General features: G+C 41.5%; 1 protein-coding gene across 1 annotated transcript in view; it reads left to right on the forward strand.

The window, feature by feature from the left end:
• Nucleotides 1-15,030, forward strand: part of EXOC6B (exocyst complex component 6B) — a 326,512-nt gene that overhangs the window by 304,116 nt on the left and 7,366 nt on the right. The gene's annotated exons all lie outside the window — the stretch shown is intronic.

Genomic DNA, 15,030 nt, shown 5'->3' on the forward strand with positions numbered 1-15,030 from the left:
CACATCACCCAAGACTTAAACCACCAACCAGCTTTTTGTTTTGTTTTCTTGTATCCACCAGTTTCTTCCTTATCTCTGTTTTAAATACTGCATTCCAAGTACTAGTTAGGCCATAGAAGTACATCCCAACCTGTACTAGGACACAACATTCAGGCATCTCGCCTTTCACAGGGTTTTGTATCTGCCCGTGCCACTGCTGACTTCAGCTGTGCAAAGGGTTATGGGTATTACTTTTTGCATGAATGGAAGTGAACAACATTGTGGGAAAGGCATAATATAATTTGTGAACATAACTGCCCGTGTGCGCTGTATATTACAATAATAATGTGGTGTGTGCTATGTCTAATATGTATATATTTGGCTAACAATTTGCATTTATTTTCCTATCTGTCCTTTGAATAACAGTATCTCACTGTTATTCAATGGCATTCACCTGGCAGGGCAAAAAATTCTCTGAAGGACAAGCTGTGGAAGCCCAATTGCTTGGAGTGTTTAAAGCAAGACTGGGCAAAACACTAGAAAATATGCTGTAGGGTCTAGTCCTGCATTGGCAAGGAGATGGGCTAGTCATCTGATAGGTCTTTCTTATTTCTAGCCTGTTTGAATCCATGACATTTGCATTCAGAATAAGTTGTGAACATTTTAAAAAATGTACTGGGTGGTATAGCAGTAGGTGATATCAAGCATACACCAAGGATTTGCAGGCGTGGATAATAGTTTAATCATTCTCCTCATTAAGCGATTATGATGCTTTGCCTAATTACTCTCCGCAATGATTTGATTTCGCAGTGAGGAGAATAGGTAGGAGTCGACCTAGACTATATTGATGGTACGCAGCATAATTATGCACATACCCTGTAAAAAGCCTTAGATCTTTCGCTTAAAATGCACTTCTACCCTAAAAAAGTGACTTTGTGAAAATGACATTGCAGGGTTAAGTAATCACTGTGTCCCACTGATTTCAATGTATAGTTTGTTCAGTTAGCAAGGTAAGATTTCTCTAACTGCCAGCCCCACAAATTCAACTTGGGCTATGATGCTCCATCTCTGTTCTTTCCTTCTCATGCATCATCCCTAAAGTAATGGGCTTTTTCCAGACCAGATTATGCCCTGTGCAACCCCATTGACTTCAGTGACACCTGTGCAGATTAATTTAAGGTTAAGGATTTACACTGAGAGCAGAATTTGCCCCTATATCAAGTTTAGGGTTTCTTGGGATGCAGTGCAGTGTCCGTGAAACAGGCACAATGTGAATGTCCAGGTGTCACGTGAATGCGTGTGAATCTATATAGACTGAATCCTGATGTCCTTACCGAACTCTTACTCAGGAAAACTTCCTGTAAAGACCATTTCAGTTTGCCTGGCTAAAAACTGGGTGTAAACATTGCATTAGGCCCAAAGCCTTATCCAAGTAATTCATTATCTAGGTGTACATAGGGGTTAGTAAAATGCAGGGCAGAACCGATGGAACCATTTTGTTTCCTTCATAGCAGAGGTAAAATACGGTGCACATGCTCAGTTGACATTTTTTCCAAGTTAAATTATAAGGATATTTTCAAATCATTTATGAATATACAAAAAGTCACCATTTTGCAGTACAGACTAATTTTCTGTGAAATTTCGTATTATAAAATCAAGCAATTGTTCAGTCAGAGTATCCAAACGCAAGACCTGAAACCTCATCCCAAATCTTCTGCAACTGCAGCGGAAAGATGTTTTAACAGAGCCACTAGGGTTTTTTAGGAGAAAATTACTGCCTCAGAGTGACCATTTATATGCCAACTTTCATCTCCATACCATGTAATGTGTCTGTCATTACATCCCTGGGCATTTGTGATAGTATCAAATGATCCACTTCTGCAGTAGATACACTGCTTGATGCAAATGTAAATTTCCTCTGCATGGGCTGATAAATAGTTGTTGTTGTTTTTTAAATTAACTTCAGAAACAAAAAACGCAACTTGGGTTAGAATTTTCACTTGTGGCATTTTCAAAATACCCACCCCTGTGGCTCTCTTGGGACGCTGAAAGCCAGAAGGTTGATGTTAGGATTGGGAACGTGTCTTGGCAAAGGTCTGTGGCACAATCTCATTACAGCAGAGCCCCCTGAATTGGGACATTCTGTCAGTCCAATGTTGCTCCCGTTAAACTCAGTGGCAAAACTGCCATTGACTTCAGTGCGAGTAGTACCAGGCCCTGAGAAAATATTGATTGCATTTCATGCTTGTGTATTATAATCTTTATTTGGTAACACCTTTATATAAAGAAATCAGAACTTGAAATGTCCCTTCTCTTTAAGTGAGTACCATTTGATACTGTCCAAATGTCCCTGTTAAACACAAATGTTGCTAAGACTGTTTCAGTTAATCAGCAACCATTGACCTTCGCTATCAAGGTTAAATAAGTTCCCTGGCTGGTTACCCAGTTAAGTTTCTTCTGTCTGAGGGCCTGATCCTTAACGTTTTCCTAATTCTCAACATTCTTATTGGAATCCTCCTTGAGGAAGGATCTGGCCCCAAGCAGTGTGAACCGTATCTGAATTTTGCAACAGTTCCACATGTAAAAGTCTAGTGATGGTTATGGCCCTGAAAAAGTTGTTTTCAATCCCAAATTGTCAACATCTGGGTTCATGGAGGGCCAGTCTACGCTGCTGAAAATAATGGGAAGCGTCTGTCATTAATAATAATTTAGCTTTCTTTCGCTTGGCTGAAAATGGACTTCGTAACCCTGTCGAATTTTCTTCCCATTCGTTAACATGGGTCACTAAGCGGCAGCTTTTTTCCCCCCTCTTAAAACCCCCAAACACTAAGGAAAATGGATGACATTTAATATCGGTTTTAAAAGCACGATTCCTTAAATTCCACGAGATCTGGAGGCAATTGTTCTGTGAGACAAAATCAGGAGCACTCAGACATTCAGTAGCAGGTGCCGCCAACCTGAGCAGCAGGGGCAGGCGACCTGCTCCGCCCAACCAAGGCCTGAGATGCCATCTCAGTCAGGAAAATTGAGACAGATGCTGTTGTCCTGACCTTCCTATTCATCACTGTCAACCCTGCTGTTTGCCACTGAGAATGGTAAACGCAGACGTAGGTCATTCTTCCTTTGCGAAGACCAAAAGCCCTCTCTCCTATTTGTTTGTCTGGTGCTTTTGCTGACAGCGTGAATAATTTGAATCTTCCTCTGAGGAGCAGCCTGTCCCGATTTTAATGCAATGCTAAAAAACAAACAAAAATCAATCACTGGATAGCCAATGTACTAAGAAAATAAATTTGTTTGCAAGAATTCTGTCTACTTGTCAGTTTAGGTGCAAAGCTCAGCTTTATCATCTCCAATAGTGATGCAGTTTGCCTTGTTCCTGCCCCTGCCCTCCACACCTGAAGTATTAATTACCCTCGGTATTTAATTAAAGGCTGGTTTTACAGATATGCAAAGCACACATCGCTCCCTTTGGCTTCAGTGGTATGGGATCTTGAGGTGTTAGAGTTTTCGTCCATGATCACATTTTTAAAAAATGCCTAGTGTGTGTGTCTTTGCATAATGATTAGGTACTATGCTGAAAAAAAATTTCAGGTCTGGAGAAGGAAGAAGAGGAGGAGGAATTCTTCAGGTCTTTCCCCGGACCTGAAGAAGAGCTCTGTGTAGTTCAAAAACTGGACCCTTCGTCCAACAGAAGTTAGTCCAGTAAAAGATATCACCCACTTACCTTGAACCAATAATCAGGCAGATGTCTAGGGCCAAGCACTGCACCACCAAACCCAGACATGATCATCGTGGAATTCCCAGTCTGTACTACAAATTCTTCCTGAGAAGCAATGTACTTAGCGTTTTTTGGATAGTGCTTCAAAGCACTTTATTTAAAAACCTTGGCAGAGAAAGCATTCTGAGGGCCTTAAATAAATTTAAGGAAACATGAAAGGCCAAATCCTGCCACCTTACTCATGTGAGTAGTCCAATATATGTCAGCAGGATTTCTGGTGTGAGCAAGGTAAGCAGGAATCGAGCTGCCAGGTTCTAACGAACATATTAGGCTAGTGATTGGAGCAAAACCTGTGAATCATGAGATCTGTCATCCTGTGAATTGTCCCTCAAAGGAAGTGATGGGAACCACATTGCTTCAGACTTCTAAAATTAGGTTGGACAAAGCACTGAAGAAAATTTTATAAGGAACCAAACCTACACATAAAGGTACATTGATTTTTTCCCCCCAGGTGCAGAACAGTTTCCCAAGATGTATTAATTGCTGAAGAGTTTAAAGTTCTTTGTTCAGCTTTACCAGTGACATGTCTGCAGGTATAGGTGACATGTCTGCAGTTTGCAGAAGGTCACCAGTCACTTTGAAATGTTTTCCTATTATTACTAGTAATGATACTACTACTACTACATTGCATTTATAGCACCTTTTATATGAAGACATAAAAGACCTTCACAGATAGTACAAGGAAGTGTTATTTACTCCTTCTCGTAACACAAGAACTAGGGTCACCAAATGAAATTAATAGGCAGCAGATTTAAAACAAACAAAAGAAAGTATTTCTTCACACAACACACAGTCAACCTGTGGAACTCTTTGCCAGAGGATGTTGTGAAGGCCAAGACCATAACAGGGTTCAAAAAAGAAGTAGATAAATTCATGGAGGATAGGTCCATCAATGGCTATTAGCCAGGATAGGCAGGGATGGTGTCCCAACGTCTGTCTGTCAGAAGCTGGGAATGGGCGACGGGGGAAGGATCACTTGATGATTACCTGTTCTGTTCATTCCCTCTGGGGCAATGGCCACTGTCAGAAGACTTGATACTGGACTAGATGGACTTTTGGTCTGACCCAGTCTGACTGTTCTTATGTACATATTGTAAATTGAGCCACAGAGAAGTTAAGTGAGTTGCCCAAGGACACAGACAAGTGCTGTAGTAGTCAGAACTAAACCCAGCGGTCCAGTTCCAGTCTGTTGTAACCAATAGAGATGTTTCCTCTTTTTTTTTTAAAGCAAAAACAAAAAAAACCTGTGGACCCACAAATAGAAGAGGCAATGCCCATGGTTATAGAAAAGTCATTTTTTGTTGTTGTTTTTTGCAAAGGACTTTATGTGCTGTCTTCAAGGACACTCTTATAACCTACAATTTTACAATGAGTTTGATATGTGGCGTTTAACCTACTTCTATGCACACTATTCTTTTTTATGTTTTAGGACCCCCTGCTTTTTGATATTTTTCCAAACCTTGCATATCTCAGAGGTAGTTGGAACCACAAATGACCCAGATTTGGACATTGCGACAAAAAGAGAAAAGAAGGCTGTTTCGTTTTTCTTACAAAAGTGTTTTTCACCAGTGTAACATAGTCCGGTGCTTGTTAAACCAGATTGTTTTTTACAATACTTAGATCATAAAATAAACAATTCCATAATCTCTAAAGTCCTTTAACTGCTGATTTTATGAGAAATTAAAAGGGCAGTAAAATTATATTTTAAATTTCATTAAACTCCAATTTTTCATTCAAACCACTCCTGGGTATAGTCAATAAGAAACACAGATGTACCAACCAGTTTGAGGAGCCCTGCAGCCCAATAAGTAAGCATGCCAGAATGTGCCTATATTGATCCCAATGCAACTGTTTATCACCTCGTTCTTCGCTATATTCGCTGGCTCCATAGATTTTCTCACGTGGAAACCTTGTTATTCATTTAGCACTACAGCCTTCGCCCAAAATATTGTGCACCCCCTCCCCTCGCTCATGTGTGGACTGCCAAGGTTTGTAACATGCAAAGCTAACAGTTGCCTGATGTTTCTTTAATCTTCGATGTATCATATTACTATTAATGGTGTCCCTATCCTCTGTTTACCAGAAGCTGGGAATGGGCGACAGGGGATGGATCACTTGATGATTACCTGTTCTTTTCGGAATATTCCCTCTGGGGCACCTGGCACTGGCCACTGTCAGAAGACAGGATACTGGGCTAGATGGACCCTTAGTCTGACCCAGTAGGGCCATTCTTATGTATAGGTGATAGGCATTAGTGATCTGGAAGAGGGGATGAACAGTGAAGTGGCAAAGTTTGCAGATGATACAAAATTATTCAAGATAGTCCAGAGCAGATTGTGAGGCATTACAGAGGGGTCTCATAAAACTGGATGACTGCGTAACAAAATGGCAGATGAACTTCAGTGTTGATAAGCACAAAGTAATTCACACTGGAAAAATAACCCCAACTATACATATACAATAATGGGTTATAAATTAGCTGTTACATCCAAGAAAGAGATCTTGGAGTCACCATCAGTAGTTCACTGAAAACGTCTGCTCAGTGCACAGCAGAAGTCAAAAAGGCGAACAGTATGTTAGGAACTGTCAGGATAGTGATAGAAAATAAGACACTGGAATTATATTTTTCTATATAAATCCATGGTTCTCTCACGTCTTGAATACTGTGTCCAGTTCTTGTCTCCCCAGCTCAAAAAGGATATAGTGTAACTGGAAAAAGTTCAGAGAAGGGCAATAAAGATGGTCCAGGGTTTGAAACAGCTTCTGTATGAGGAGAGACTAAAAAGATTAGGGCTGTTCATCTTAGAAAAGAGCTTACTAAGGGGAGATTATGTTAAAATCAAGGGTGGTATGGAAAAAGTTAATAGGGAGGTGTTACTTACCCTTTCACACAATACAAAACCAGGGGTCCTCTGATGAAATTAATAGGCAGCAGGTTTAATACAGACAAGAGGAAAGTACTTTTTCACACAACACACAACTAACCTGTGGAACTCGTTGCCATGGGATAGTGTGATAGGTCCAAAGTATAAATCAGTTGAGAACTGGAAAAGTTCACGGAGGATAGGTCCATCAATGGCTATTAGCCAAGATGTACTGGAACGTTCCTAGCTAGAACAGAGCTAAGCAGCAAGGGAAAACAAAGCAAAATGGACAAAAAATGCTTGTTTTTCCAGCATAAAATCTTACAAGGAGTATTAATTGCTCTCAGTAAGAGAATGTTATGCTAGGAAGACAAAACAGGAGCAAGTCCCTTCCCTTCCAACCTCAACCATTCAGGAACCATACCTTTGGCTTCACATGTCACTGAAATAATTTTGCTTTCTTCAGCACTAGTGTGAAATTATTGGTGTGTGTGGAGTCACAAAGGGAACACGAGTAGAATCCCTGGTCAGTAGAGGCAATGCCACCTTCTTCCATGTGTATTTTCCTCATGTGACCTTTCTTAAAGGATATAAAATGCTACAGTGATAATGAAATGGTTCAGTGGTGTATTAATATACGTAAATATTGCATGTAAAAATACGAACCCTTTCAGACCTTGCTCAAGCAAATCTTGGAAGCCTTGCAGACTGTTAAAGATAGATGGGCTTCTCTTTAGCAGTTTTACTTCCTTCCTCACCCAAGACCTCTTGTCTCCACTATGTGCAACCCTCATTTGGTTCTTGACCTTGTACACTCCTCATTCCATCTGTCCTGGAACCATTTTCTATCTCCTTCACTGATTTACTCGTATGAGCTCTTCTCCTCCCCTTCCATCTCCTACATTTGTAAATCTACCTGTGCAATGTTGCACGTATCTACCACTGCCTTGATTTCACCTCTGTTCAAATCCTCATCCATGCCTTCATCTCTTCTTATTTTCCATACCACTCCTGCCGTCTGTCACAGCCACCCTCTATAGCTAACACCTCATTGACTCCTTATCAACGTGTCACATGTACCCCTCCGTACTTGCATCTTCTCCTTGGTTACTGGGCTTTCCTTTGTGTTTATCTGCTCATGGCCCTGTGCAACACACTAGGAGAGGATACCAGTTCTAACGTGTCTTTTATTGAGACCTTGAATGGTTGAGTGGTTATGGGCTGTCTGCGTGAAATTACCCATACGAAAGTAGTTTTCTTAAAAACAAGTTGTCTTAAAAATGGCAAGAACATGATAGTAAAACAAAGAGAAACAATCTGCATAACATCCCTACATGTGAACTTCTCATAAGTTAAACCATATAATAAGGTATTCTCAGCTTAATTACAGTAAAATGAAAAGAAAATCTTACATCTCTATCAATCATTCACCTCTGACCACTCCTGACACGACCTTTCCCTTCTGTGTCCCAAAGATCTTTCCTGGTTCCTGCCTTTTAAAGCTCCTAAGCCTATGTCAAATTCTTTGATGTTAAAGGGCTTCCAGAGTTAATTCCAAGCAGTCCTCCATCTCTGTGTCCCAGTTTTCCCCCAAGTAGTCCTTTGAAATACAGAACCACACAATTGGTGTTTGTAAACATTTTCAACCTCCCCTTCATGAGAAAAAATTATCATTAGAGCTGCTAATTCACCCCTTCCAAATATTAAACATCTTAATTCATTAGAGAGCTTATCATCTGCTCTTCCCATTCCATGTCTTTGTCTGGGTTTGGAAAAGTAACCTTTAGACATCCATAACTCAGTTCTTTCTATACATATGCCCAACATTATCTATTACTTATTGACAGATAACAGCCTTCCTGTCACAAGACTTCCAATTTCATCTGAAAACTTTTACTTTCTTGTACTTTAAAATGTCTGGCAATCCAGCAGTGAGGAGTTGTTCTCTATTGTTGTGGATGCAGCTCAGACCTGTCAGCATCTGAAGGCTCAGGCACACCCCCTTGAAACATCTGTAAGATTTGTTCTGCCTCTTGAAGTAAACGGAATTCCGGGCTCCTCTTTGTCCAGAGCATTAGAGGAACGGACGTTTTTATTGAATTTTGATTCAGTTTGGCTCAGTTTGATAATTTGGGGGATGCGGGGTCATTCTCTGAAATTCTCACTACCTTGATAATTTGGCTGTTAAAGGGGAAATTCAACAAAGCAGTGTTGGGTTTGAAAGTCATTGAGCAAATTCAAGTTCAATATGGAAATTGTGAAACGGGTTATTGAAACTTTGGCCAAAGTTCAAGGGACCTACTTGCCATGCCTCTGTTTGGCCTTCCCATCATAATTTCTTACCTTTCTCTTCTTGTAAGGATCTTCAACTCCAGTATAAGGCTTTGCGTTTTGGTCTGACATAGTACTCAAGGTATTTTACAAAGTACTGCATTAATGTCCCTACAGATGACCTTTACACATCTTAAACAATATGCTGATCATAGCTCATTCGAAGGAGAAAGCATTAAAGGATGTGGCACGGACCATTCAGTTTCCTGAGAATTGTAGCTAGGTGTCATATTTTCCCGAAAACCATGCCCACTTCACATCTGTAACCACTTCTGGAATCCTATGTCCAGTTCTGGTGCCCAAAATTCAAGAAAGAGGTTGATAAGTTGGAGAGGGTTCAGAGGAGACCCATGAGAATGATTAAAGGATTAGAAAATATGCCTTATAGTGATAGACTCAGAGCTCAATGTAATTAGTTTAACAAAGAGGTTAAAGGGTAACTTGCTTACAGTCTAAAAGTATCTATATGGGGGAAAATATTCGATAATGGGCTCTTCAGTCTAGCAAAGAAAGTTGGTGTTGGTCCTGCTTTAAGCAGGGGGTAGGACTGGATGACCTCCTGAGGTCTCTTCCAACCCTAATCTTCCATCATTCTATGATTAACACAATCCAATGTCTGGAAGTTGAAGCTAGACAAATTGAGACTGGAAATAAGGTATATATTTTTAGCAGTGAGGGTAATTAACCATTGCAACAATTTACAAAGGGTTGTGATGGCGCATCACTGACCATTTTTAAATCAAGATTGGATGTTTTTCTACAAGATATATTCTAGGAATGTTGCCAGGGGGGAAGTTCTATGGCCTGTGTTATACAGGTACATGTACCCCTGGGGGTACACAGAGGTTTTCTAGGGGGATACTGTGACGGGTTGGATCACAGAAACCCCCTTGGGAGCTGCCACCCGATGTACCAAGACTACCCCTGCTTCTTTTTTCCCTGCCAGCTCAGGACTTCAGCACCCTGTCCTGCTGAGCCAGACACTCCCGTCTGCTCCAACACAGACCCAGGGTCTGAATAACTTGCCCCAAAGCTGCAAGTTTACCTGAAAACAGCTCACAGAAGTGTGCTTGTCTTTAGCACTTAGATGCCCAATTCCCAATGGGGTCTAAACCCAAATAAATCCGTTTTACCCTGTATAAAGCTTATACAGGGTAAACTCATAAATTGTTCGCCCTCTATAACACTGATAGAGAGATATGCACAGTTGTTTGCTCCCCCAGGTATTAATACATACTCTGAGTTAATTAATAAGGAAAAAAGTGATTTTATTAAATACAGAAAATAGGATTTAAGTGGTTCCAAGTAGTAACAGACAGAACAAAGTAAGTCACCAAGCAAAATAAAATAAAATGCGCAAATCTATGTCTAATCAAACTAAATACAGACAATCTCACCCTCAGAGATGCTTCAGTAAGTTTTTCTCAGACTGGACACCTTCCAGGCCTGGGCACAATTCTTTCCCCTGGTACAGCTCTTGTTCCAGCTCAGGTGGTAGCTAGGGGATTCTTCATGATGGCTTCTCCCTCCCTCTGTTCTCTTCCACCCCTTTATATATCTTTTGCATAAGGCGGGAACCCTTTGTCCCTCTGGGTTTCCACCCCCCTCATTGGAAAAGCACCAGGTTAAAGATGGATTCCAGGTCAGGTGACATGATCACATGTCACTGCAAGACTTCATTACTCACTTGCCAGCACACACATATACAGGAAGACTAACAGGTAAACACAGTCATCTGCAGACAATGGTCCTGATTAATGGGAGTCGTCAAGATTCCAAACCACTATTAATGGCCCACACTTTACATAATTACAATAGGCCCTCAGAGTTATATTTCATATTTCTAGTTTTAGATACAAGAGTGGTACATTTATACAAATAGGATGATCACACTCAGTAGATTATAAGCTTTGTAATGATACCTTACAAGAGAAATTTTGCATGAAGCATATTCCAGTTACATTATATTCACTTCTTATTATGTTTTTATAAAACCATATAGATTGCACAACGTCACAGATACATCACTCATCTAGATATTTGCCTAGTTTTATAAGAGGCTACATAAAAAGCTCTGGCGAAGTCAGTACAAACTAAAATTTCATACAGACAAAATAAGAAAGTAAGCGATTTTTCAGAAATAGCGAGCTGTGATACTTTTGTAAGCAAGTAGTTTTTAAATGAGGTGAAACTTGAGGTATGCGAGATAAATCAGACTCCTGAAAGGGGTACAGTAGTCTGGAAAGGTTGAGAACCACTGCTCTAAAATATCAAGAAAGAAAGAGATGTGTCCATAATTAGAGTTCCCTTTTGGCTGAGTAATCCTTGGTCTTAGGAGCCGCTAGCATAGAGGTGGGCAAACCTTTTGGCCTGAGGGCCACATCTGGCCTGCGGGACCGTCCTGCCCAGCCCTTGAGCTCCTGGCCGGGGAGCCTAGCCCCCTCCCCCTCCCTTGGAGCCTGAGTTCGCCGTGCTGCCAGAGCTCTGGGCGGTGGGGCTGTGAAAGCCGCCACGTGTAATGTATTAAATTGCTCCCCGTAGGAATGTGCTACTTGCGGAGCACCAGGACTGGCAGCCGTAAGTAGTACCCCGTAAGTAGCACATTCCTATGGGGAGCAATTTAATACACTACACCAGCCCTACATACAGTTTCGGAACCCTGATGTGGCCCTCAGGCCAAAAAGTTTGCCCACCTGCGCTAGCCCTATCAATGTGCCTTCTAATATTTCTCTCTCACCAGCCAGATCTTTTACGCCAGAGTCTGACCCTAAATTCAGAAGCACAAAAACTACACTCAGGGCTCCATTTGTCGCTGCATCCATCTTTTAATCTTTATCCTTGGGGCAAATTTCATAGCCTTTTGGAGGAGAATGAGAGACCAGTGTTTGTGTTAACACCAACAGATGTACCAAAATTAGGGATGAGAGTGATTTCATTGCCACTTAGAGCAATTGAGAAGATTCTACCATGGACTAAAACTGCCTGTAATTCCTGCACGTGGAAACAGACGACACTCGTTAATAGTTAGACATCCTTTGAGGATTTACAAGTCTGCCATATAATTTTAACTTCTCATTGGATGCTCAAACGTGTTAGTAGTGGGGAAGGAGGGAAATGAGAAAGGAGGTGGTAGTGTTATAATTGTGCCTACAAGTTTACCTCTAATTGTGATCTCAACCGTGGGAAAGTGGATCAATGTTCCAATCACACACAAATGTTGATAGGAAAAGGTGTAAAAGGGAGATGGACTGGATTATTGTGAATAAAATGGCCTCCTGATATAACTCAGGGACTGTGTTAAGATACATAAGAAACGTGGGACTGAAAATCAATTAACTGAAATTAGGCCTAACTGGTGGACAAAATAATGCGAGGATGAGCTATTCCGCCCATCACTTCCCTTTGGGGTCCTGAAAAGCAGACTTCTGGGGGGAAGTGGAGAACAAGCACACAAATTACGGACTGAAAGAAGGGGAAGGAATGAGGTTCACCTTCATGGCTGCTAGCCCCACCATGGGACCCTAGCATCCACTCTGATACCACTGGGCCTTTGACATCCCGATCCTGAGAGACGTCCTGACCAGACCAGGCCAAGAGAGCAATCCAGATGACATCACCACCTCCACTGGCTCCAGCTGAATCCCAAACACCACCTGAGATGTGAGAATTTCTCCCCTCCCTCCTCACCCCACCCCCCCACCAATGTGTCCTTTTCCTTCCCCTCCTTATTTCTTCTCTTTCCTATCCATCTCCTTTTTTTCTTGCTGTCTAATGAGAGTCTGGCTTAGCTGGCCAATGCTGTATCTTTTGCAACACTGTTGTGAGCAGGTGACAAAAGAGCCAGCTAAAAGCAATGCCCCAAACAGCCTGATGCTGGGAGAAGTTTGCCAGGTCTCGGAACGGCTGATAAAACCGTGTTCTGTGGGACTGTTTTTCCAGCACTGAGGGTGGAAGTGAAAGTCAACACCATAGATAGAAGTTGCGTTTTCTGTCTTTGCTGTTCTCCCCTTTTGTGCATGTTTGTCTTGACTTGTATTCTAGGAAACAGGATTGGACTTTAACAATAACATCTCCAGCCCATCTCAACTCACTTCTCTTTCCCCCCAAAAGGGCAGTTAATACCATCTAACGGACTGTCCAACAAACGGGTTTTCCTTTATAAAATCTCTCTACAGCTAAAGGAAAAGGGAATAAGGCTTATGGTTAAAATAAAAGCCTTATTTAATACTTTACTTTAACTAGTTTTACTTTTTCCGTATCTTTAACAAAAGGTTAAAAAGACTTTTAAAGGCGTGTTTACCCTGGTGCTAAGGAGGCTGAGGTCTCTGTATACCAAACCGTGAACCTTGTTTAACACTGTTAAATGTTGGACAGTGGCACGGTCATGTTAACGCCTCTGACTCTTTGGACCCATATAGTCCATTGAAATTAATACAACAGTGAGCAGTCTTGTGTGAAATGTCTATTTGTTCACCGGTACAGATAAACATATATACAATGACCACAAACAATGGTAGTGACTGCAGTTTTCTTGGACGTCCATTGAAATGAGTGGGATGCCTGGTACTTTTCAGCAGCATGGCTCTGTTTAGGACCCTGATGAGGAAAAACTGTACTCTAATGGTGTCCTATTAGCCATTTGTGGCAGGGGCACACTTTCTGTGAACTAGCTGAAACAGGAGCCTCCCCTGTATGGCAAGAAACTTGATTCGCTCCCAATATCGCTCCATTTTTCAGCATGGCCCAACTAACTGTCTTCAGCGCTTCTGGACCTCTGTATTCTTACCTGTCACCAGTTCCTTTGCTAACACTGGATTCTACTGAGGATTCTCTCTATCAACCATTTTTGCTCTGTGTGGCATTTACCACCAGCTGATTCCTGCTTTTAGCTTCTAGCAACTAAACTGTGCTTTGTTTTATACGTTCTAATCCACTGTATTTAGGCCATGTATTTAATCCCTGTTCTTTTTCTTTGTGCATACATCCTCATACCCCAGCACCTTCCTGCAGAATCTCAGGCAACCAAAGGATATGAAGCTTTGCTTGATTTGTAATTTATTCTCTCTAAAAGCATTGCAGTCCTCCACACCACCTGCAGTGCTCTTCATCCTCCTCTTTACTGCTCCTTCAAGACTCCTCTACAGTGAACTTTTCTCCTCCAAACTCATTCACCTTAACTTGACCCCCTAAGAGTTCTTTCTACCCTAACCCTAATCATCATCATCATCATCACCACTAATAAATTTATTATACTGCACCCAAAGTGTGAGATGTTTGTGTCACACACACACGAGAGGGCAGCGAGTGCTAGTAACAGTGCGGTGGGATTAGAGAGAGAGGAAAGTTAGTGCACGTGATTATTTTAGGTTACATGCACATCTCGATTTTTTTGATGAATGTGTGTAAATGTATGGTACACACTAAGGCATACCGTATATGTAGGTGTCCAAAATGTGTATAGATTATGCCTGTTTTCCTTTTTTCTGAGCACATTTTTGCCCCCACCCCCTTCTGTAAGTATCCCAATCTGATTCTTATTACTGTTGAGCCATCCACAATATGCATCTCCTGTTGAATTAGCCCTTTGTACATAAATAGATATAATACACGTGTACATACTATGCTTGACCCCGCTCACCAGTGGAAATTCATTCCTTGCCCAGGATCTTGTAGACAAAGCCATAGACCTTTTCAGCACCATGGAAGCTGAGAATAACTCCATAGCAGGCAACTTTCTTGCTGGTGGAAACTGTTCCTTCATACATCTTGCTCTCCTTTTCCTATCTTCCCTGGGGTCTTCGTTCTGTATGCAGATGAGCCCTGTCACCATCTGTCCTTCGAATTCCTATCCATCCCCAAGTCCTTTAGTCTTCTTACTCAGTCTGGTGTTTCCCTTGATGGATCTTATGGCTGTGTATTTGCTCTCTTCCCAATTCTGTTCAAAAACTCACCGTCGCCCACCTCTGCATACATACATTTGAGCACACCTGCATCTTTGTTCTCTCCGTTTGCCCTTCGCTCCCGTGTTCTCTGTGACGTTGTGCAGTCTACATGGTTTTATAAAAATATAATAATAAG

The sequence above is a fragment of the Terrapene carolina genome, unplaced genomic scaffold (assembly GCF_002925995.2).
Source record: "Terrapene carolina triunguis isolate 2854851 unplaced genomic scaffold, T_m_triunguis-2.0 Scaffold633, whole genome shotgun sequence".
Lineage (NCBI taxonomy): Eukaryota > Metazoa > Chordata > Testudines > Emydidae > Terrapene > Terrapene triunguis.